Source organism: Petaurus breviceps, unplaced genomic scaffold, assembly GCF_028583685.1.
Source record: "Petaurus breviceps papuanus isolate PSGF00001 unplaced genomic scaffold, PetGlider_PUasm1.0 186, whole genome shotgun sequence".
Classification (NCBI taxonomy): Eukaryota; Metazoa; Chordata; class Mammalia; order Diprotodontia; family Petauridae; genus Petaurus; species Petaurus breviceps.
Genome location: NW_027185798.1, coordinates 14,133,592 through 14,159,334, shown reverse-complemented (window position 1 = coordinate 14,159,334; position 25,743 = coordinate 14,133,592). Strand labels below are relative to the sequence as shown.

General features: G+C 43.2%; 1 protein-coding gene across 1 annotated transcript in view; it reads left to right on the top strand.

Moving 5' to 3' along the window:
* CALN1 (calneuron 1) overlaps positions 1 to 25,743 on the top strand; it is a 501,720-nt gene that overhangs the window by 209,706 nt on the left and 266,271 nt on the right. The window lies entirely within an intron of this gene.

Here is a 25,743-nt window from a genome sequence, read left to right as displayed (position 1 = left end):
AATCTGAGTTTTCCCTCTCATTATTAGTCCTGCACTTTAAGGGCTGCCTGAATATGCCAATTTCTGAACAAGGAAGTAGAAAAGGGGAAAAACCTTAGTCTTAATTCAACAATTGTTTATTAATATAGGAAAGAAATAATCATTTCTCTTAATGATGTCTAGCTTTCAATCTGTGATCCTGTGTCCTTAAATAATTCTTTGAAAAAAAGATTGTTGGGGTGCCTAGGTAGTGCAGTGAATAGAGCACCGGCCCTAGAGTCAAGAGGACCTGAGTTCAAATCTGGCCTCAGACACTTAACATTTACTAGCTGTGTGACCTTGGGTAAGTCAGTTAACCCTAATTGCCCTACCTCCCCCCTCCAGAAAAGAAAAAAAAAAAGAAAAAAGGCTGTTACAAATGAAAAATAACAATTTATTTTTTTCACATTTATTTATATTAGATTTGGGCAAGACACACACTGTTTTTGGACTAAGTGTAAACACGATGATATACTAAAATACTGGGCCAAATGTAATGTGAAATTGTAGAGATATTAGTGTAAATTTTCATACTTAGGTTAAAAAAATAAATAGCACCCTTATAGAATGGGAGAAATGTGTCAGGAAACAGATTATGTGAATATAATCTTATGTGACTGTAAGTAGACACATACACACATATACATACATACATGCATGCATGCATACATGCATACATACACTCATACTGGGCCATCACCAGTCATCTTGGCTTTGTCTTGCCACTGGATGCTGATGACTCTGCAGAAATGACAACTTTGTGCAGCTCAGCCTCACTTAAATCCAATTCACATGAAGTCAAGACATCACCTCATGATGTCATTGATTCTTTTGGAAAACAGATGAGCAGCAACATACACATATATATGTATATGTGTGTATACATATATAGACACACATATCTATATATCTATCTCAGTAACTCTATACCTATATGTAGAAAAGGGATCATGAGTTTACATTTATCAATGGATAGTATCTGGAATAAGGGAGATAATACTTCTTTTCTATTCTCTTCTAGTCAGATTGTCAGATCCAGACATGTACTAGAGACAGCATAGACCTACTCACTAGAGCTGATTGCTAAATTTTCAGCATGAGCCTTGGAAAAAACAAATGCTACAAACCAATGCTTGAGTTATAGTTTTTCATAGATTGTCTAGAATTAAGAAAGTGATGAAAAGATGTTAATAATGAAGATTAAACTTAAAAGTGAGTAATGGGTGCCCTTTTATTTAGAAAGCCAAACATTTACCAGCACACTTCTGGTCAGAAGACATGTTAGTGTTTGTTGTACTTGGTTAGGACCATCCTATCATGATGCTGATGAATCTGGAGAAAGGCTGGAAGGAACTAAGATGATTTAACCTGAAGAAAATAAGGCTCAGGGATACTCATAATAACAATCTTTTAATTATCTGTATTCAGCTCTGTGGAACAAGGTTATTTTGTATTGATCCAAAGGGCAGAATGAAACTGCATAGAAGTTACAGGGATGTGGGCTCCAAATGAATATAAGGATGATCATCCTAATGTTTAGTTACATAACCAAAAGGAATTAATCAACAACACTTATTAGGGGGTGTTGAGCTCCTCGTCACTGGAGGTGTTTAGAGACTGATTGGATTAACATCACAAGTCTTGTAAAGTCAGCCTTCTCTCTGTTCCTTATATATACTTCTGTCCTATCTCCATGCCTTTATACTGGCTGTGTCCCATGCCTGAAAAGCACTCCCTCCTCACTTCCACCTCACAGAATCCTTATTTCCTTCAAGATTCAACTTAAACATAGTCTTCTATATGAGGCCTTTCCTGATTCCTCTCAACTACCAGTGCTTAACTGAACTATTTTGATTTATTAATATTTATCCTGTATATATTTAATTTATATATACTTTTTAGATGTGTACAATGTCTATCCTGTTAGAATGTAAGCCTCTTGAGGGAAGTATTGTTTCTTTTTTTTTGTCTTTGGATTCCTGGTGCCTAATAGTACTTGGCACATGGAAGGTATTCAGGAAATGCCTATTGGTTGCTTGTGGGACAGTGAAAAAGGTATTGACTCTGGAATTCAAGGACCTGGGTTCAGATCCTGTCTCTGACACTTTACTATTTGTATGACCATAAGAAAGTAATTGAATATCTTTGTTTTTTAGTTTTCTTAATTGTCAAATCAGGTAATTGGATTAGATGGCCTTTTTCAGTTCATTTATGATCTTTTGCCTTCTAGTTTACTATCTGTGATCTCCTGCCTCTGAGCTTATACCCAGGACATTCCCCTTGTCTGATATTACTTCTGCCTCCCACACAAACTAATAGTGCACTCCTTGTCTGTCCCATATATATGTTGTTTTCTCTCAGTAGAATGTAAGTTTCTGAGGGCAGGTAATGTTTAGTTTTTATTTGTATCCAAAAGCACCTGACATATAGTGGGCTCTTAATAAATGCTTGTTGAGTTATTGAATGTATTCAGTTAGAGAGAGTAGAGTGACTGGATTTTCTGGGAAGATCAATCAATTAATCGATAAGCATTCATCTAGTACCTACTATGTGCCAGCAACTGTAAGCCTGAAGAGATAGACAAAAATGAGGTAATCTTTACCTTCAAAGACCTTATATTCTCTCAACCAGTCGGAACTTATTAAGCACTTGCTATGTATGAGATACTATTCTAAATAGTGGAAATACCAAGACAAAAGTAAGAAAGTCCCTGCCCCCAAGGAACCAACATTCTATCAAGAATTAATCAACAAGGGGCGGCCAGGTAGCACAGCGAGTAAGAGCACCGGCTCCAGTGTTGAGAAGACCTGGAGATTGAATCCCAGGCTCAGACACTTAGCACCCACCCAGAAACAGCTGGCCGTGTAACCTTGAGCAAGTTACTTAACCCCAATTGCTTAGGGGCGGCCAGGTGGCTCAGCGAATAAGAGCACCAGCTCCAGTGTCGGGATGACCTGGATCAAATCCGGGCTCAGATACTCAGCACCACACCCAGAAATAACTGGCCATGTAACCTTGAGCAAGTTACTTAACCCCGATTGCTTAAAAAAAAAAAAAGAATTAATCAACAACACTTATTAGGCACCTACTGTGTGCCTGGACACTGTGTTAGGCACTTAACAGAGGAATGATACACTGGGCTATCTCACACAAACTCATACACAACCCAAAGTTCCCCTACTTCTCTTGGGATAACCTTGTTTTCCATTTCATTGACATGCCAGAGAGAAAAGGATAATGATCAAGTGTTGGGAGGGGGCTCCAGAGTCGTTCTGGGTTTGTCAATAGGTCTGTTGCACTCCCTTTGTAATCATATTTGTTGTTGGAAAACCAGTTTGCATATTGTAATGCCTTTTGTTAAAGAAGTAAAATGCCTTTTATGTCACTGAGTGGCATCTTTGCTGATGAGTAGCTGTCCTTGTTCTCAACCCACAGCCCAGACATGAATCCTGTAGCCCTTTACAACCAGGGGCTAGAATTCTCATTAGCTCCCTTTTGTGCAATATCTAGAGAATCTCTTGTTTCCAAGTGAACAATTTTCACAATTCTGGTGTTGTTTTCTACATCATGAAGGCTCCCTATTCTCTCTAAGAAAAAAAATATTATATAAAATTTATATGTGTGTGTGTACACACACGTGTGCACACACGCACACACACACATATCCTCTTCTTTGTAGAATTGTTTTTTAAAAAGTAGGCTTTTTTCCTGTTCCTTGGATGACCTTAGGAAGATGGATTCTCAGATGGGAGACTTCATTAGGGATGATGCCTCTGGGTTGCATCCATCATTAAGCAGAAAAGTTGTAGTGAAATGAGAATCTGGCAATGTTAGAGTGGTAGGGACCTTGGAGAGCGTCCAATTCTTCCCATCATTTTGTGGAGGAAGACCTGAAGAAAGGGGGAAGGTACTTACTCAAAGTCAGGTAGCAAGTTAGTGACAGGGTCCCCTAGATCTCTTGACTCAACACGGTGCTTTTTACTCTTCTCTGATGCCTGTGTTAGGCTTAAAGAATAGGAAACCAAGAGGCAGATTCTATACATATAGGGTGCATGGCTGGTAGGGGTGCTAAAATATACAAGCAGCCTGAGTCTGATAGATGGGCATGGCTATTCAAGGTAACCAATGGGAGCTGAAATCTTTGCTGTTAAGAGCCTGCTTCAGTTCTATGTTATCTAGGGTTGACAATGAACAAAGTAGGGATTGGCCATTATCTCTTTGACTCTAAGATGACTCATCTGGGAATAATTATGAATCAAATTATTGCCTATCTCCAAAATGCTACCATGTGGAGCATTAAGACTCTTTACTTCTTAGTTTATACCTGGTAACAATCCGTGTTTATTGGTTATGGAAGGGTTGGATCTGGGGTTGAGGCTGTGACCAACACTAGAACTCAGGCAGCCATTCTCCAAGTTAAGCCAACCCTAAACCATTGCCAAGAGACCCAGATGGTGTGAAAACATTGGCCCAGTAGGATTTCTTGGGGGTTAATATAATAAGCAAGAAATACCAGCACAAAATGGCACAGTGTCTTGTACCTGGTAGGTACCTAATAAATGCATAGGGCAGCTAGGTGGTACAGTGGACAGAGTGCCAAGCCCGGAGTTGGAAAGACTCATCTTTCTAAGTTCAAATCTGGCCTCAGACACTTCCCAGCTGGGTGACCCTGGGTAAGTCACTTCACCCTGTTTGTCTTAGTTTCCTCATCTGCAAAATGAACTGGAGAAGGAAATGGCAAACCACTCCAGGATCATTGCCAAGAAAACCCCAAGTGGGGTCATCGAGAGTCAGACATGATAAAAAAAAAATGACAACAATAAAAAATGCTTGTGGAATGCCTGCATGGCATGACAATTGGGGTGCAAAAGAATACTTCTTAACTTTGAGGCAGCAATTTGAGTTTGCTCTGCAATATGCCCACATACCAGGTGCAGATGCATTGGGCATTGGGGAATACTCATCGCTGACATTTATGTATAGCCCCTCAAAGTCTTCAAAGCACTTTACCTAAATAATCTCATTCAAGCTTTAGGACAACCCTGTATGTTAGATAATGTAAGTGCTACTATCCCCATTTTACAGATGAGGAAACTGAGGCTGGGAGGGTGAGAATTGCTTGTGGTCACCTAGCCTGTACCTGGTATTTGAACTGCAGTCTTTTTGACTCCAGATCCATCCATCTACCAACCCAATAATACTTATAAAGTGCTTTCTATGTTCCAGGCATTATGCTAAGAGCTGGGGACATAATTAATAAAATAGACAATCCCTCAAAGAGCTTGCAATCTAAAAGCAGAGACAAAAGCAGTCAGGAAAGTAATGGCGGGGGAGGGTAAATGGGACCCCAGGAGGCATCTTGTTCCAGGGAGTTGAAACCAGGCTGGGCAGCAGACCCAAAGTGGAGTGAGCTGAGCCCAGTGTCTGCCCTCTGTAAAGGAAGGCATTGGGAGGAGTTTGGCACTCTGTCCTCCCTCCTTCCAGTCAGAGGAGAGAGGAGGCTGTGGAAGGTAAAGCCAATAGAGGTTTGGGTTAGCAGCATGGTGATGAATTTAGAAGTGATGAGTTTACCCTGGGAGGGGCATCTTATTCCATGGAGTTGAAAACAGACAGGGCAGCAGATACAAAGTGAACTGCCCTCTACCCCTTATGCCATGCCCTGGGGGATATGCTATAGGGTAGAGAGGTGTATTCTTTGTCAGTTGGTACAAGACCTAAATGCCATGATGCAGTGGACTTTTTCCTGCTCTTGCTCAACTTTGTGACTATTTTTTCAGTGACTAAAGCCAATTGTTTTAGCATCTAAGCTTAGACAAATAAGAGACCCCCAGAGACATCCTAGACTGGCATGCCCATGTACACATCCATAATAGCTACACAAATTACTTAATCCAATTTATCACCTCATAAATAAAATGTCAAAATATGAAGCAAAGGAAAATAAATAAAAAATGAAATACAAGGAGAGTGTGATTTTTCTTATTTATCTTCTAAGATATTAACTCTTTCTCTGCCCCCCCTCCACACACCCTATCCATTACACATTATTTTTGAACCAAGTTTAATTGGTAATTCCATCAGGAATTTTCTACTGGCACTCTGTCAAGATCCACGGTGTCAGGAATGCCTGTGAACAGCTTTTGGGGACTAACCCACCAGCCTCATTTTGTTTTATTTCTGCCTGTGTTGGGGAATGAAACTTCTTATTTATTGATTTTCTAAATTTTTATGAGTGCAGTCTGTTTTTACTTCAGAAGCATTTCAGATATATCTGCCACCCCAGTGAATCTGCCCTTGCCCCAAAGAAACAGTAGAGCAAAATCAATGGATGCACCAGCTGGGTCTGACAGTACATGCAACATTGCCTGCTCATAGTCAAGGAAGGGAGGGAAGTAAATGACTTCATCTGTCCCTGGTGTGTGTGTGTGAAGTTTGGTTATTAAAATTTCATAGATTTGTATTTATTGTTGTTGTTCAGTTGTTTTAGCCATGTCTAATCCTTTGAGACCTCATTTGGGGTTTTCTTGGCAAAGATACTGGAGTGGTTTTGCCATTTTCTTCTCCAGATCATTTTACACATGAGGAAACTGAGGGAAACAGGGTGAAGTGACTTGTCCAGGGTCACACAGCTAGTGAGTGTCTGAGGCTAGATTCGAACTCAGATATTCATGACTCTGGACCTGCTACTCTATCTACTTTGAGGCCATACATTCTGTTTTTACTTATATATGTACTTACTGTCTTCCTAGTTAGAATATAAGCTGGTGAGAGTAGAGTATTGTCTCCCAGGGTCTGAGATGTAATAGACACTTGATAAATGCTTGTCGATTGACAGGTTGTTCTGTTTTGTTTTCATTGCTATAGTCATTCTATTATTTTCATCCTTCTGTTTGCTTTGTTTCTGTTCATTTGAGTCTTCCCAAGCTTCTCAGCATCCATCACACCCGTGGTTCCTGCAGCGCAACAGCAATCTGTTATTCCTTTAAAGCTAGATTTTGTAGTGGATAAAGTATTGGACTTTGGAGTCAGAATGACTTGACTTACCTTATTCAATTTCTAGATGCCTCAGTTTCTTCATCTGTAAAATGGAGATAACAATGGCATCTACCTCCTGGGGTTATTTGTAAAGCACTTTGCAAACCTTAAAGTGCTGGATAAGAGCCATTCTTCTTGTTGTTGGATTCAGGAGAGTACTTCATACTATTAGCTTTAAAGCAGTGATATGGCATAGTGAATAGAGTGCTGGACTGGGACTTAGGGAGACCTGAGTTTGAGTCCTTGCTCAGACAGTTACTGACTTTATGGTCCTGGACAAGTTTCTTAATCAATCTACCTTAGTTTCCTCATCTGTGAAATGGGAATGGTAATAGCACTGATCTCACAGAGATGTTGTAGGGATCAAATGAGATAATATTTATTTTTAAAGTGTTTTACAAACATTAAAATATTATATAAATGTTATGATCACCATTATTATTATCTGAAAGATTGTTGCAAGAAAGAATTCTTCTGCTTGACCTCAGAGGACAGAAGGAGGGAGGGAGGCAGATTTCAGCTCAGTACAATGATGGGAGCCTCAGTGTCCTACCATGTGAAGCTGTCCAGAGGGTAAATGAATGACCTTCTCTGAGGACAGTGGGTACCTCCTCTCTGGGGAGTGTTTAGGCAGCAGCTAGATGACCACTTCTCTGGGACTTTGTGAAGAGGATTTCTTTCCAGGTTATTCCAGAGTTTTCCAGAGACCTTCCAACTCTGATATTCAGGGATACTCCAGGACACATCTGGGCTGTTAGGGGAATAGTGGTAAAGGCCCTCAGTAGCAAAAGGCAGAGTGAAGGAATAAAGGATCCATGGTCTCCTGTCCAAGGGGAGGCTGAGGAACATATCCAGGCTTCAAGCTCTCAGGACAGCCCATGGTATATGATGAGGACCTTTTCTTCCAAAGATCCTGAAGCTCACTAGTGAATCTTCATCCATCTTCCTCCCCTTTCAGGTTTAAAGTGTCAGTTACTAGTCCCATTTTTCAGAGAGAGAGACAGATAAGTGGAGTGAGCTTGCCCGAGATCACAGAGCAAGTCAAGGGTCAAACTGAGAGTAGCAACCCAGTGCTCCTAATTCTTACTTTCTATTTTTTGCTAAGATACATTGGCTTTCCTCACTTGGCATAAGACTGGTGTAGCTGAAATAAGTCTTAAAAAAAGATTAATTTTATCCTTATTAAAAAAATAATCTTTTCTTGGATTCCAGTATTTCTTCCTTTGTCACAAACATATTTCTTCCCCTCACAGCCTGGGAGGGATTCCAGAAAAAATCATTTTGGAAAATGGACTGTGGTCCCAGAATGTGACCACAGGGAGAGGGCCAGAAGAGGAACCCAGCTGGTATAGCTTTCAAGCTCTCATCTCTCCTCCCTAGGCCAATTGCCTTTCATCTGATAACAGAGACTGCAATAATACTTCACGTGGTTCCATTTAGGCTTGTGGGATCATGGAACCAAAGCTGGGATCATGAACCAGAGACCATCCCTTTCCTTTTACAGATGAGAAAACTGAGGTGCAGGGAGAAGAAACTTGCCCAAGGGAACAGAGGTAATGATCATGAGAGGTGGGTTTCAAACCCAGATCCTCTGACTCCCAAGCCCTACAATGGTCCCTTGGCAGTCTTCTTGGTTGGAGCATCCTGTTTGGTTATGTCCTTTGTTTCTTTTTTCAAAATTTTGTTTATTTTTGCCTTTTTGGAGGGGGGGAAGGTAGGGCAGTTGGGGTAAGTGTCTTGCCCAAGGCCACACGGCTAGTTTTTTTGGTGTTATGTGTCTGAGGCTGGATTTGAACTTGGGTCCTCCTGACTCCAGGCCAATGCTCTATTCACTGCGCCACCTAGCTGCCCCTATCCTTTGTTTCTTGGTACCTGACAATCACAGAACAAACTCTCCTTTTAGAAATGCTTCTCCAGACCCTCAAGGAGTGGGGGTGGAGACCCACCAGTTTGAGAGAAGATTTCACTGCTTTTGCTTCTCCAGAAGTCCCCAGGCTCTCTCTTGGACATAGAGTCATTTCCTCTGGTCCCTGACACCAACACTAAATTCTTGAAATGGCTTTTAATTATCCTAGGTGACAATCGGCACTGACTATAAAGGGGCCTAGATTAAGAAACAGTGACATCTGCCTACCTATTACTGTGTAATAATTATACTTAATTATCATCACATTATGCACAGATTAATTCTGTGCAATCTGTGGCTTTTTGGTGCATAGGATGAAGCTCAACAGGCAGGAAAAAAAAATCAGGATTCTTGTTTCCTTTTCTTGAAGATGTGTCTGCCTTGCACATAGAACGGAGAATGTCGCCATTATCAGGTTCAAACAGGGTAATAGGCTGAGTTGCAGATTTTGAATCTCACTGAAGTCCTGTAATGTGCCTGCCATTGTCCAGGTAGTGTGAAAGGCCCCCAAATATTGCATTCTTTCTTCAGCTTTGGCTTTAGTTTCTTCATTTACAAAATTTGAACATTGGACTAAATGAGGGATTCTTAACCTGGGGTCTATGAACCTAATTTTTTTGATAAATATATTTCAATATAATTTATTTCCTTGTTTTTATTTTGTGCATCTAAAGTTAAAAAAAAGGGATTATAAACTCCTGGGGTAGAGGACCCCCAAGCAACTTTTACATTCTGGAAGTTTCCCGATTTCTCAATTTCACTGTTGATCACTCTAGTGGAATTGATGATAGTGCTTGGCAATTAATAAATGCTTGTTGACTGATTGGTTGATGGATTTAGGAGGTAAACAAAGTTTCAGAATTTTGCAAGCAAGCCACCAATGTCATGTGACCTTGGGAGTGGAAGCTGAAACATGGTATTGGTGGGAAGAAGACTTGAGTTAGGAGTTCATGTCCTGGACCTGCTGCTCAGTCTCTGCATGAGCTTAGGCGGCTCTGAATCCCCATGGTGCCTCTTAGCAGTGAGAAGAGTAGGGATGAGGACTGCAACTGGGATTTCATTAGGAGGAGGAACTCCCAGGTGAGGAAACTCCTGCCACTGCACATCACCACCTTCCCTGAACATTATTGTTTTTAGAGAGTAGCCTAGAGCAATGACTTGTCCAGGGTTACACACCAATATGTGTCAATAACCTAGACCTTCCTGGCTTTGAGGTCAGCACTATATCAGTTGCCTTCTTCTTGCTCCTCAGTTTACTCACCTGTAAAAGAGGGGCTTGGTTGATTCTGAAGTATCAATGATGAAGAATGTTACCTGTCTTCCTGATAGAAAGATAATGGTCTCAATATACATCACTTTAGGATACAGACACTGTTGGCATTTGTTTTGTTGGACTGTGCATGGGGTTACACAGAATTTTTGTTTGTTTTCTTTTTCAATAACAGGACGTGAGAGAGAGAAACAAATGCTTACTGATTTTTCAGAATGAATTGAGGACAAAAGAAAGGATTGGCCCAAATGATCCATCCCTAAGATCTCTTTCACTCCTAAATCTGGGAGGCCTTGGTTATTTGGTCATTTGGCCATAAGGATGTCACTGAAGATACTGGACAGAAGGAATTATGTCTGACAGGAGCATCGCAGCCTGGTCTGGTCTTTTAAGGATTAAGTGGACGGTGCACAAAAGATTTAGGAAAGGAATTGTTCCAACCCATAGGCATTTATTATGGCACATTTTACCCCACACCAAGCAGAATCAAGGAGACACTCAGAGGAAGGGACAGGATGGAGTCATAGGCCCCTAGATTGGAACTGGAAGGGACCCCAGAGGTCGTCTGATTCAGCCCTCCCATTTTAGGGAGGGAAGGGGTAACCAGAGAAGGACGCAGCAGCTCAGGGCACCATCTTGTTCCCTCCAGCTCAGGACAGCTCCAAATTAGGGCCAGAGAGAGGACACAACGTCAAGCCTGAGGACACAGGGAGGGCCCATTAGGGTTTGGGGGGAGGACAGCAGGGAACGGGGCAGGGAGGTTCCTACTCAGGCAAGTGATTGGTTTCCCATCTTTGTTGTCCTAGGCAGGACTGGCAAGGGGAAGGCTGGCTGTTTGATAAGTCTGCAGGTGGTGCTGAACAGCGTTAAACTTTCAGTCCTCTCAGTTCAGATGCCATTTACTGCAAGTCACTTCCCTTTCCTGAGTCTCAGTTTCCTCATCTGTAAATGAGGTCTCTTCTAGTTCTGAATCTATGATCCTCTAATTGTATGGAAATTTCCAGGAAAAGGGCAGGATAAACAGAGGTGCCAAGGAGGAGACATTTATGGAGCAGAGGCAATTTGCAGCAAGATAGAGTAGGCCCTCAAACAAATGAACTTCTGAAAGGAAAAACCCTTGTTCTTGTGGAGCGATCCGTGTGCTTTCCTGGGAGGTATCCCCTGGGAGCAGAAATCTGCCTCTCTCTCTAGCACAGGGTCTAATTCATCACAGTGTCAGGCCTTTTGGAATGAGGCTCCTTCTTGGGATGGAGGAATTGCCTTCAGGCGTGGCATAACCTTATTGTTTTTATTTACCCATCAGCTCCCTGGAGGGAGTGAGGGCTGTGAATTCACTCTTGCCACTTTTTCATACCCACTCCTGCTATTAATTTTCCTTCAATTACATATTCCAATTTCATTTCATTGGTACCTCTATTAATCTTTAGAGTTGCTCCCAATCACAAAATTACCCTGGACAGCACCTCCCCCCAACTTCTTGCTGTTCTAAGCGTTTGTGTGCTGAGGTCTCTTATTGTTTGGGAATTTTCCACAAGCTTGAACTGGCTCCTTTTTGCTTCCCAGCCCCATCACAAATTAATTTCTTTCAAGAAAGCTCATTGCAAAACTTTGGGAGGTTTGGTTTATCTTATGGTTATTCTGGGCAGGTAGCTTTCTTTTTGTCACCTTGGTCTAAGGAGAGAGATAATTCCTTGTGTACCCCCCTTTTAGGGCTGCTTGCCCAACTCACATTCACATCAGCCAACAAATTCACCAGAAACTGACTACTTCTGTGCTACTCACAGTTGTTGCTGTAACCTTGAGGGCTGTTTTTCTGCTATTATTATTCAGGAGCCCCCACCAGTGTATTTTTCATTTCAATTGGTCAGTAGGCATCATTACCCTAAAAAAAAAAGCAAGAGGCATTTCACTAAGGTCATATAGTTAGAACAGTTGATACAAAATGTCACCCCAAAATTCTGGCCTGTACTCTCCCACAAGTACACACAGGTCTATTGGAAAGTGGGGCTTCAAATGTAGAGAACATGGGGGGTCCAAAGGTAAGCTCATTCCTCCTTGTTACTAGAATCCTTTTTATGAGTACGTAGCAACATTACCCTCTGCTCATGGTCTGGAAAGTTTTTTCCTTCCTTTGGTGGCTGTCTTATTGTACCAGTCTATGCACATGGTTGTCCTAAGCCTGTCTCTCTCTATTCCCAGTTGTATGCATTGTCTCCTACAGGTCTATGGGAACATGGTCAGTGTGTGTGTGTGTGTGTGTGTGTGTGTGTGTGTGTGTGTGTGTAAAACATTCCCTCTGGGATCACCCCCAGGAATCTCCCCCCCCCAACTTTGGTGCTGTCTGTTGCAGATTACAAAGGTTCTGTGTCCTCAAGGTGCTCCTGAGCCTGGGGTCTTCTACCACCTATCTGTTTACCTGCTAAAATTCCTTTGCTGTTTGAAGTCCCCAGGAGCTGTGATTGTTTTGTTTGGTAAGCCAATCACAGTGTTCCGTTCTCTACCCAATTATAGAGAAGTTCAGACTTTATAAAGAAATCACGGGGTAGAAACCATCTTGTTCATGAATTTAAAGCTTCATTTTGTGCGACCACCCTTACACGCAAAACCTTGTAATTACCTTAATTGGGGAGGAGATTGAACCCTATTCTTAATCTTACATGACCCAAGAAGATCATTATCCTTGACAATTCACTGGAATGGCATCTCAATTGTATTCTGACCATTAACTATAGGAGAGTAGCTCTCCAAGGCTGATTCTCACTTAGTTTAAGAAGCAGATAAGAAGGCTCATAGGATCATGGATCTCCAAGGTCATCTTGGAGTCCAATTCCCTCATTTTTGTAGACAATAAAACTAAAGGATGGGGCATGGATGTTCCAACAAGTAGCTTCTTAGAAGGGAAAAGAACTAGTACTGATGAATTACATGGGCCAGAAGGCCCTTAAAGTTGCCATAAAAACCTCAAGTAGAGGGCCACCTTTCCCCCCACACTGGGACCTCCTACAGTCAACAAATAGGGGCATAGAGAAACAGAGTTTTCATGGTTAGTCCTTGTGAAGCTCTATGTAGCCTTGTGGGATGTACTAATACATGGGTGGTAGAATTCATTGCAGAGGAGAACACAGATGCAGGAATTAGATGCTCTTGGATCTACTTCCCCTGTGTCTGGGGGTAGCTTTCTCATCTTGTGATTGCTACCTCAAGGGGTCTTATGTTCCAGACTATGCTGCCTAGCTCCCTAAAGTCTTAAGTGCAGAGAACACCAAATAGACTTTACTGTGATGAGCAAAGCCCAAGTCTCTGATTCCAAAAACAATAGTGATCAAGCTGTGATTCAGAAGTCCTTGATTAAGCAATGCACTATAGTAGGTGCTACAGGGACAAAGTAAAAACGAATGAATGATTCTTTCCCTTGAAGAGGGCAAGAGGGTGGGGGTGGAGGGAGGTATAGTAATACAAGACATTAGTAAATCTACAAGATAAAGTAAATCAAGTTCATTTGAGAAGGGAGAAAGCACTGACAACTGAAAGGTTTTGCTCATGAGATGCCACCTTAGCTAAGCCCTGAAGGAATGAAAGGATACTAAGAGGTAGAGATAAGGGGGGGGGGAGTTGCTTCTAGAAGTGAGTGAGAGCCAGAACCAAGTTACAAAGAGAGGAAATGGAAAAGGCAATTCAAGAACAGGTACCTGGGGTGGCCAGGTAGCACAGCAAGTAAGAGCGCTGGCCCTAGTGTCAGGATGACCTGGGGATCGAATCCAGGCTCAGACACTTAGCACCCACCCAGAAACACCTGGCCATGTAACCTTGAGCAAGTTACTTAACCCCAATGGCTAAAAAACAAAACAAAACAAAAAAAACCCAGGTACCTAGAACATCTTGGAACGTGGAATGTATGAAGGGGAGTAAGATGAGATCAGTCTGGAAAGGTACATTGGGAGCAGATTACTCAAGAAATCATCAATCAGATTATGAAGGGCATTCGATGCCACACTGAGGAATTGGTATTGTATTAGAAACTTCAATAGAGAGGGTGTACCTGAAGGAGGCTATGGTACAGTGTAAAGAGAATTGAGCCTGCACTTCCTGGCTTTGCCACTGTGGCCTTGGATGCAGCCATTAAGCTTTTCTGGCTATCAGTTTACCCACCAGTAAAATGAGGCAGTTGATGACCTCTGAAGAAATCTCCTTCTGTCCCTAGATTTGTGATCCTAAGATTTTTGAAATTACGTGGTCAAACCTGTTTCATAGGAAGGTGATTTGGCAGCTGTGTAGGTGAAGAATCAGAGTGGGGAGAGGCTGGAGGAAGGGGTCCAACGAGGAGGCTGTTAGCAACACCTCAGTCCAAGAAAGATCTGGGGTTTTAGCTCTGTGAGTGGAGAGAAGGGTCCAGAATGTGAGAGAAGCTATGGAAGTAGAATTGACAAGGTCATGGGACCTTGTAAATATTGTCTTTTGTAGAACAATCCAACATGAATTTTCTAAGTACCTAATTATGGGCAAAGCTGTGTGATGTGGGGCTACAGAGAGGAAGAATTACAGTCATTGCCCTCAACGAGCTTATTTTTTTATTGGGAAAGGGGAGACAAGAGGGCATTGAATTTATCCTTTGTACCCAGGCTGACAGTCCCCCACCCCCTTTCTCCCTTTCCTCCTGCTTCAAGAAACCAGCTCTCTTTGATGGCTTCAGCCCCTATCCCCCAAGTTAGGCAGGGAGGGAACTGAGGGCTACTCAATCTCACTTGTTGATTGATGGATTGATTATACTTTAGGGAAGCTCATTTGAAGAAAACATTGGGACATCCAGGCCTTTGCCTTCTAAGTCATTTATTTCTGATGAGAGAATGAAGGGCTTCCCCTTGTTAAAGAAACTTTAGACTTTAGCTGGTAGATGGAGACAGACCTGGGGGAGGATGGATGCAGACAGATGCTTGGCCTGCTTGGCTGGACTTGGAGGTGAAGGGGACTTGGTCTCTTTATGGTGGTTTGGGAGTTGGGTTCAAAAGGGATAGTCCATAACCTCCCCCTGTTTGCTACCCCTATCCCCTATTTCTTCCCCTCCCCTCCCCATTGACCATACCTGAAAATGCATGCCTCACTCTACAATTAGAGTTTCCAAGAGACAGCGTTTCAGTGGGGATGTGTTTCAGGACTGGTTTTCTGCGATCTTGACTGCATTAATCAGGGTCATGAATCTCCTCAGTATTATTCTCCATTATGTTATTGTGGACGTTACATGGTTGGCTTTTTCTAGCATCACCACCAATTGTGTCCTGGGCTGGGTCTATTATCCAATAGACCTCCTCTTGCCCCTCTTACCTAAGTCCAAGCTGTATCCTCTCAACCCAGTGTAGTTGAGGAGATCTGGGTTCAAATCCCACATTACTAAGCTGTGTGACCATAGACAACCTCTTCAATCTTCACTCTCCTCCTTTCCAAAATGGGAAATCAATCACCAAGCATTTTTATGTACCTACTCTGTGCCAGTCACTGACTGTGCTAGGCTTCGAGATAATAATAACAATAATAAATAATACTTATATTGCCTACCTCCTGGGGTTGTTGTAAGCCTAACGTAGCACACAAATATGGGTTTTCATTATTCCATGGCCTGTCCTAACCTAACCTCTCCTCTTCCCAAGTCCCAAGACACCCCAGATCTATTTCCATCCTTTTTGGTAACATTTGATGTTTTAATTTAGTGTTTCAATATCTGATGAGTCCTTTCCTCCACCCCCGCCCCACCCCAAGCCACTGAAATTCTCTCACACTCTTCATCTAATGTTTCTCATTTATATGGACTGGAAGGTTTGCAAACTGCAGTGAAAGTAATACCGTAGCCATTTTACAGATGAGGAAGTTAGAGCTTAAGCGGTTTGCAGAGTCACACAGCTGGTAAATGTATAATGGGGGAAGGGACTCAAACCCTAATCTTCTGACTTCCTAGGCTTCAATTTCCTCATCTGTAAAGTGGGTGTTGGACTCTATGGACTTCGAGATCCCTTCCAGCTTCAGATCTACGAACCTCTGGTTCTGTGATCTCTATGCCTCTGGCCACACTGCTCAACTAATCCAGGACTTGGCTTCATCTTTTATAAAATGATCAGAGAGCCTCTGGAGTCACCTCCAAGTCCAGGTTCATGTATTTCTAGCCATTCCATGATGTTCCCTATCACACCTCCCTGTACCTCCTATGTGAATCTATCTCTGGTTATGAATCAATCACTGCACATTTATTAGATACTTACTGTGTGCCACATGGGGCAGCTAGGTGGAGCCATGGTGCACAGAGTGCTGGTATGGAATCAGGAAGACTCCCCTTTCTGAGTTCAAATCTGACCTCAGACAGTTACTAGCTGTGTGACCCTGGGTAAGTCACTTCTCCCTCTTTACCTCAGCTTCCTCAACTGTAAAATGAGCTGGAGAAGGAAATGGCAAACCACTCCAGTATCTTTGACAAGAAAACCCCAAATGGGGTCATGGAGAATCCCACACAACTGAAAATGGCTGAGCAATGACAGCATGCCAGGTAGTGGTCTAGGTACTCAGCATACAAAATGCAGCCTCTGAAAAAGAAATGTTTTTGGAGCAGATCCCCTTTTGCTAGTAGCATTATTAGTACACAGCTCAGCCTGGGACAGATATAAAAATCTCCTGAAGAATAAACAGGTTTGCTCTCTGGTCTGGGGGGGGGGTGGCATCCGGTCACTGGAGGTGCTGATGATGGGTATCTTTTAATGGAACTAATTTAGCGATCACTTCTGGTTGATCCTCCCAAGCCTGGCCATTATCCAACTCATGTTGACTTTTGCTAGAGTTCGGACTTTAGCTCGAGCATATGCACAGAACCCACTTTTTCGCTGCTTCTCCAAATGGATCTGTCCTGCATGCCTGCGGTTTCTTGCATGCGGGAGTTTCCTGGAACCTGGCCATTCTTGGAAGGCTCTGCAGAACCCTGGGTGCCTGCTGCTCAGGGAGCAGTCAGGATTGGATCTGGGAGGAGCCCATGCTGCAGACTCCAGCCCAGTGAGTCTGTGGATAATTTGTAAGTAGGGAAAGGAACTGGGGTAATGAAAAATAAATCTCCCACGTTATAAAACAGCCATCATTTCTATCCAAGGCTCTGTCATCTCTAAAGCATTACTGAGAATCCAAGGAGGAGGAGAGAAATGAATCCAAATGGGAGCCTCACCTTTGAATCTGGGAGACTCTGCTTCAGAAATAACTCATTTCTCACAGGCCCTGTGACATGCTGTCTGTGGCCGCTGTCCCCTTTCACACCCCGCACAATGAGTCCACTCCCATAGTTCCTTCTGGATGCCCTAAAATGAGATAATATTTGTAAAACACCTAGTATATTGCCTGGCACATGGTAGATGCTTAATAAAAGCTTATCATCTCCTTTTCCCTTCCCTAAAATCAGTCAATTAGCTGTGTGACCCTGGACAAGTCACTTAATCCTACTTGCCTCAGTTTCTTCATCTGTCAAATGAGCTGAAGAAGGAAATGGCAAACCACTCCAGTGTCTCTGCCAAGAAAACCCCAAATGGGGTCATGGAGAGTCAGACACGACTGAAATGACTGAACAACAACAAAAAATTCACAAAGGGACATTCATTAAGCAACTACTCTGTGCCAAGCATTGGGCTAACTTCTACTCTACAAAGACAAAGGTGAAGCATTTCCTTCCCTCAAGGAATTCCTGCCCTCTTATCAATTAGTCAGTCAACAAGCATTTATTAAGCCCCTACTGTGTCAAGCTCTTTATTAGGTAGTGGAAATATAAATACAAAAATTAAACAGTTTCTGACCTTAAAGAGTTTGCATTTGATCACTCAACATGTATTTATTAAGCACCTAAGGTATGCCAGGCTCGGCACTAAGTATTAAAGATAGGAAGACAAAAGTTCTTTTCCTCAAGAGAATGCAGTAACAGAATGCAAGAAAATTGATTAGGTAATGGAATTGTTGCACATTCTGTGATGACCTGAACCAGGGCCATCATGGCGGCATGTCTATCATTGGGCAGGCTTTCCTCCTTAATGAGGGATGGAGTTCAGTCATGTTAGGTCAGTTCTCATCAGCATTGGATCACCCATCAGATCCTATCTCAGATGAAGCCTTTGTAACCTCGTCCAGAATATCATGGAGACCAACAGACCAAAACCAGCATGAGAGGGGCAGAGGCACCTGGAGGTTTGGCCGTCAGGGCCACTCATAACAATATTGAGGGAGGTGCGATGCAACCCAGGCCTCCCGATTCCAGGCTCTGGTCTCTGCCACTCAGCCTCTCACAAATTCCTGGGCCTCCTATTCTATTTCATTAAGTAACAGATCTACACCTGAAAGGGGCCTCAAACACCATTTAATTCAACCTACTAATTTTTACGAATGAGGAACTAAGTTTCAGGAAAATTAATTTGAACAATGTCACACAGATCGTAAGCATCAGATGTGGGATTCGAACCCAGGGTCTCTCTTGGTAACAGTGCTCTTTCTACTTCTGTGTCTGGTTAAGAAGCCTCAGACAATAAGGGACGTCTTTGGAAGGCATAGCTTTTTGCTAATAGAGCTATCAGGATGCAGTCAAGGCTCCAGCTCTGCTGATATGAAAGTCTAACAAAGAACAAGGAGGAGGTTTGTTCTTAGGTCTAGAGGGGTGTCAGCCCTTCACTGGAGGTGCTAATGATTGCCGGCTTTTAGTGGTGCTAATTTAGTGATAACTTCTGGCTGCTTCTCCCCAGCCTTGACGTTGCCCAAAGAATGTTGACGTTAAACTGTAATGTGAAGTTCGGCTCTATCACACACATTGTTTTGCTGCTGCTGTGCTTTGGGCCTGCAGTTTCTTAGCATGCTGAATCCTCAGCCAGAGCCAGCCTGACCTGGCCTTTCATTTCCCTATTCTCTTACCCGCTTCCCTCTTTATTCTGGCCATGATGAGGATCGGAGAATCACAGATCTGGGGGGGAAGAAAAGGGAGCTCCCTCGCACCAGCTAGTCTAATCCTTTTATTTTTCAGATGAGTAAACTAAGGTCTAGGCTAGTAAAGTGACTTGCCCAAGGTCATTCACATAACAAGTGTTAGAGACGGGATTTGAACCCCTCATTCCAAAGCCCCTGCTCTTTCTACTGTGAATCCCAGCCCTGATGAGAGTGCAAAACTAGCTTATATACCATAGGCTCCAGAGCAGGAAAGGACCCCAGGGGCCTCAGTCCAAATCTGATTATTTTTTATCTTATTTTATTTTTGCTTTTTGGAGGACAATTAGGGTTGTGACTTGCCCAAGGTCACACAGCTAGTTTTTGTGTTAAGTATCTGAAACTGGATTTGAACTCAGGTTCTCCTGACTCCAGGGCTGGTGCTCTATTCACTGCGCCACCTAGCTGCCCCTTTTTTTATTTTTATCTTATTTTATTTTTGCTCAAATCTGATTATTTTAAAGATGAAGAAAATGAAGCCTAGAAGGGGAACTTGTCTTGCCCAGAGTCACACAGCTAGTAGGTTTCTGGGGCAGGATTTGAGCTTGGGTCTATCTGACCCCCAGTCCATTGTGCCCCCCAGATCTTCCATCTCCAAATCTAAAACTCTTTCCCTCCAGGAGGTAGAGACAGGGGCCCTGAAGTTTGTCTGCAGTGTGAGGCCCCAGCTGGATTCCTCTGCCTCTAATGCCACTGGGAATATTGGTGAGGCTTATATTCAATGCTACTGAAGAATTAAAAAAAAATTAATCCCCCCACCCAATCCAAAGGGCTAAAATAAATCTGAAAAAGAGGGGCCTTTTAGTCTGAGGAAGGGAAGAAATAAATCCCCAAGTGAGAAAGCCAGCAATCAGGCTGAGCTGCTGCTGCAAACGTTCTGCAGGCTGGACTGTCAGAGCCTGGGGGACCCTTGTCTGGTGACCACGTCTGCACTCAGTGGAGGCCAGTGATGGCCAGAGGCACTTGGGCCCTGTCTGCTCTGACTTCCCTGCTTGGTTTTATGGGCATATTTCTTACACACTGTACTACTATAAGGAAGTAAAACCGGGCAGACGTCATGTGCTGTTCCCAGACTGAAGGCCCCACTTCTCTGTAACTAGTCCTGGGTTTTCCTGTGCTTTCCTTCCCCAGGCAGGATTAAATCTCCAAGAGGCCTCTTTAATGGATTTAAGGATCTTTCTGTTCCCTTACAGTCCCCCCACCCCCACTCCTATTTAAAAGGGAAATGGATTTAGTGAGCACTGTCTGCTTTCGCCCAAGCAAGAGAAGTTTTCTCTGTAAGGGAGGCAGAAAAAGAGGAGAAAAGGACCTCAGATCTCAGTCAAGTTCTGGATCCAGACATAGGTCCTTTAATTGAATGCAATGTCAACTCTTAGATGGCCCTAGACCTGGTCACATGTAGGATCATAGAAGTCAGAAGGGTTGTTAGAGGTCACCTTGTCCAATGCCCTCATTTTACAAAGGGCACAGAGACCCAGAGACAGAAGGACCCAGCGCTTAGCTTAATTAATGCTTGTTGACTTAGAGTGACTTTCCCAAGGTCACAAAACAAGTTAGGAGCAGAGTGGGGTTAGAATTCAGAGGCTTGTGTTGTCTCCACTATCTATACCCCTGCTTCCTCATTCAATGGTCTTCATACCCATCATCAGTGAATATTTCATGACCTGAACTATGTAATTATAATGACCAGGCTTGCCTTGGAGAAGAATTGAAATTATGTACCTCCTTTCTCTCTTTGGGGAGCCAGGGTAACATGGATGCGGACAATAGGGAATATCAGTAGATGGGTTTTTGCTGAAATGACCCCCTCTTAATCTTTGTGACAAAGAATGGTCCAAGGTATAGGGAAGTGAGGAGGGATTATGGGGAAAGTGTAAGTGACATAAAAACAAAGATATTAAAGAACAAATCTACTATTAAATACCGACTGTGTTCCAGGCACTGCGTTAAACACCAAAGACAAGAAGGGAACAATCCCTGCTCACATGGAGCTTTCCTTCTGTGGTTGTTCAGCCCAGTCAGACTCTTCATGACCCCAGGGACCACACTGTTCATGGGGTCTTCTTGGCAAAGATATTGAGGTAGTTTGCCATTTCCTTCTCCAATGGATTAAGGCCATCAGAGGTTAAGTGATTTACCCAGGGTCACACAGTTAGTAAATGTCTGAGGCAGGATTTACGCTCAGGTCTGCCTGTCTCCAGACCCAGCACTCTATCCACTGAACCACCCAGCTGACTCACATTCTGTGGAGGAGGAAATAAATACATAGAGACAGAGGTATGTACAAATAGAGACGAAATAGAGGAAAGATGGTTTTGTGGAGGAGGGCACTAGAAGCTAGGTGGGGGAGACCAGAAAAGGCTTCATAGAGAAAGCAGCAACCAAGCTGCACTTTCATTAGGGAGTGGTTCTCAGTGATGGGAGGGAGGAGGGGGCACATTCCAGTTGCTGAGGATGATCAACACAGAAACAAGGCAGGAGACAGAGTGCCATGTGTGAGGAGCAGTAAGAAGGTTGAGGTCATTGACTGGATTGGAGATTGTGTGGAGGGGACGAATTGTAATAAGCCTGGAGAGTTAATTGTGCACATATTTTGAAGAACTCTGAATGACAAACAGAGGAGTTTATGTCTGATCCTAGAAGAGGCGTGCATCCCTGGAGTTTAATGAGAGGGGGAGTGATATGGTGAGACATGCACTTCAGGAAAATCACTTCGGTATCTGTGCGAAGGATGAATTGGACTGTGGGGAGATGTGAAGCAGGGAGACTAGGAGTCATAAGGCAGAGGGAGAGATGGAATGATAAAAAGTGATCAGGGCATAGAATTCAGAGTCTGTGAATATGGAAGTGGCACACTTACAGGTGACAGCAGGCTTAGGTGTATGGATCTTTCTGGTGGAGTAGCGGAGGTTAGGTCATGTGCATGAACATCTTTAGTGGTACTGATAATCTGATTCTGCAGCCTGCCTCTGCCCTCTGTGCGAATAAGGAAGGAATCAGGGAAGTACATGCTTAGTGTGAATAAAAGAACACATTGTTGGTTTACACTTGACTTCAATGCTTTAGATATATCCATTTTTCATACTTGGGTGCTTCAGTGCATCTGAAATGAGATGGAAAGGGTACTAGATTTGGGGAACCTGAGATTCTGGGTTCCCATCCTTCCTCTGGCATTTACTATGTAAGTGTCCATGGGTAAGTCACCTTGGACCTCAGTTTTGTTGTCCATAAAATGAAGGGCTAAGATTAGATGACCTCCAAGGTCCCTCCCAGCTCTAAATATATGCTCCTTTGCCAATGGGGATTCTTTCTTATATCCATAAATCCAGCATAGAAAGTCTATGCAATGGGCTGTTAACATTCCTGGGGTACCAGGTAGTGATCAAACCATCCGTTTATTCAGATTCAGAAGAGATGTGGGTCTAGTCCTGCAGTAGACTGTCCACTCATTGGTCAGTGGACAAAGATTTGACTTTCACAATACCAAGAGTCAGATCAATATTTATAGATGGTCTAAAAGCCGTGATTCTCAGCCTTGTCTCTCCCCTTGTCTGCCACTCTGCCATTGTCATCATAGAAGGATAAGCCTGAGTGCCATTTTGTATTTTACAAAATTTATATTACAAAGACAAAAAACAAAGCAGTTTCTATCCTCAGGGGAACTTACATTCTATGGGGAAATAACATATGCATAGAGAAATACAAAATGTATTCCAAGTGAGTACAAAATGGTTATTACCCAGGGTGTGTATTTGGTGAGGGGGGGCATTGTTAACATCCAAGAGGATGTTGAAAGGTTTCATGTTGGATATGCCACATGAGTTTGGTCTCAAGGAGACCTAAGGATTGCAAGAGGTGGACACAGGAAAAAACATTCCTGGATGGGGGACTGTTTGTGCAAAGGTGACAGGAAAATATAATCTCATAGAGAGAAAAACAAGCCCACCCCTTCTGGGCTTTGGAACCTTACCAATCAATACTGCCAATGCTGTAGGAAAGTCCATGCCAGTCTATATTAGTCATTGTCCCTATGAATTTCCAAACCAACATACACTCCCTGGCCACCATTTTTCTAGATGCCTCATTTCCCCCATTAGACTCAACTCCAGGAGGGCAAGGATTGTCTCACAATTGGTTCCCAAGTGCTTTGCATAAAGTAAGCAAATAATAAATGCTCATTAATTTATTCAATTCATTAATTTTTTTCCCACTGGGCCATGCTGCCTCCCTGAACAGGGACTAAGTCTGGGAAAATATAATTCGTCTTGACCATAAGCCTAGACCCTTTCAGGCCATGGGATTTTCTAGTGGAGTTGGGGGTAGGGTGGTCCGTGGGACTTGTTCCTTTGGTGGAGAAAGACATGAGAAATGCCCTAAAGAGGCCAGCCAGACTGCCTACCTGATGCAAAGTGTGGGGTCTCTGAGGGTAGGGGATTCTGAGCTTTGCTGGAGTAGCAGAAATGGGATGGGAGTGAGAGAGTGATAGTGATGGTGGTGGGCATCCATCAGCTCAAACTGGACTAATTTATGCTGGAGTCAAGTGTTCAGCTGGGCTGGAGAAAGTTAGTGCAGAAGCCTTTGAATGAATAAAAGTCTTTCTCCTCTTTATGACACTCTTATTGATCTGAGGCTGTTTATAGCTGTAACACAACTGTAAATTAGGGGGATGGAGCCAGGGCCGCAGCAGGAGGCTGGGGCTCCCACAGTGCTCCGAAGCCTTTCACCACAAGCTCTCTGGTATCAGGGAGTTGAAAACTGAGGGCGTTTTCACGTGCAGGTCCATCCTCTTTTCCTTTAAGAGGTCAGTCCTAAGAGGCTTAGTCTTCTTTCTAAGGCGAGGACAGAGTTTGAGGTCTTATGGGATTGTGTCAGGACTAGCCTTGGCAATCTCAGACTCTGTTAGGGCTGTTAGTCCTTGAACCCACAGCCTAGTCATTGCCTCTCATTGTACCAAATCCCACAGACCAGGGTTTCTTGACCTTTTTTTTTTGTCTTGGACCCCTTTGGCAGACTGGTGAAACCTACGGACACCTTTTCAAAATCTTATTTTTAAATTCACAAAATAAGTAGAATTATAGATGAAACAAATTATATTGAAATGAAGATGAAATTTGTTTTCCTGTCCAAGTTCATGGTCTCTTAGATATCTATCCATAGACCTCTTGGGGGGTTGTTAGATCCCAGGTTAATAACCCCTGCTCTGTAGGGCCAAGGTCACAGGGTGAGGCAGAGACCGATGAGACTTTTTACTATTTCTCTCAAGAAATCCCCCATTGGCTCAACAGAAACAGGGGCTGCAGGCAGTTACGAACTTTTCTCAACAAAGTTCTGGAAAGATCTTTTATAACCTCGAGGTCCTTCCTTCTTTAATGCAAAATATGTTCTTGCTCAATCAGTTAATCAATCCGCTGAGAATTTACTAAGGGTGCTGGGTCCTGGGGACACCTATGAGAGGTCTCTAGCCCTTGCTCTCAAGAAGCTTACCTTCTACTGGGACAGACAGTAAATAAATGCAGGATAGATAGGAAAGATATACAGGGATGGGTATGTACAGCTGGGGCAGTCGATAACAAGCCTTGAAGAGATCTGGGAACGGGGGAGAGGGGCTCTTACTCTTCTCTTAATAGTTGTTGTTTTTTAATCTGGTTCCTTTATGCCATCCCAGAATTTTTCTGGGACAGGGTTGCCTGAGGAATAATCAGAGCTGGGATGTAAGAGAATGTAAGCTCCTCAAGGGCAGGAATGGTTTTGTTCTGTATTCTTCAGACCCAGGGTAGGTGCTTAATAAGTATTTATTCATTCATTGATTATCCTTGGTGCAGAAGCTCAAGGGCCTGGAGTTAGGGAATCTCTGACTGGTTTACTCTCTGTGACCTTCCTGTGGTCAAGGTCACCTAGGGTTGGATGGTGGGGAGAGAATGGAATTTCAGAGAACTCTAACTCAGCTAGATTCTCATAGTGATTTTTTACAGAAGATCTCCATACATAATACATCAGCCCTTCTCTTTCCCCATTTATATGCCATAGTCTTAGTGGGTACTGCACTTCCAAACCCTCATTGCCTCACAGGTCTTCCTTAGGTCTGACCTCAAGTCAATTTTCTCTTTGTTTAGGCATATCTATGCAGTAATGAAGGGTATTAGCAGACAACGTCTGATGACAACCCAATTAAAAGCCTTTGCCGGGTCCACCCTCTTTTCTGCCAGTTCAACAGACATTTACTAAATACCAGCATTTGCGGATACAGTGAAGAAAACATCATAGTGCCTGTGACAAAGAGCTTGTTTGCCACTGGAATGTCAGAGCTGAAAGGAGGCCGGCCAGCCGGCATTTATAATGGGATTACCATGTGCCAGGCACTGAGAGCTAGGGTACAAAGAAAGGCAAAAAACTGGGCGTCCTCAAGGACCTCCCTGTCTAATGGGGGAAACAACATGCACACAAGCATGAACAACCAAGCTAAATAAATTGGGGAGGGAGCTTAGAAGAGAGGATGTCAGAGCTGGGAGGGACCTTAGAACAGAGGAAGTCAGAG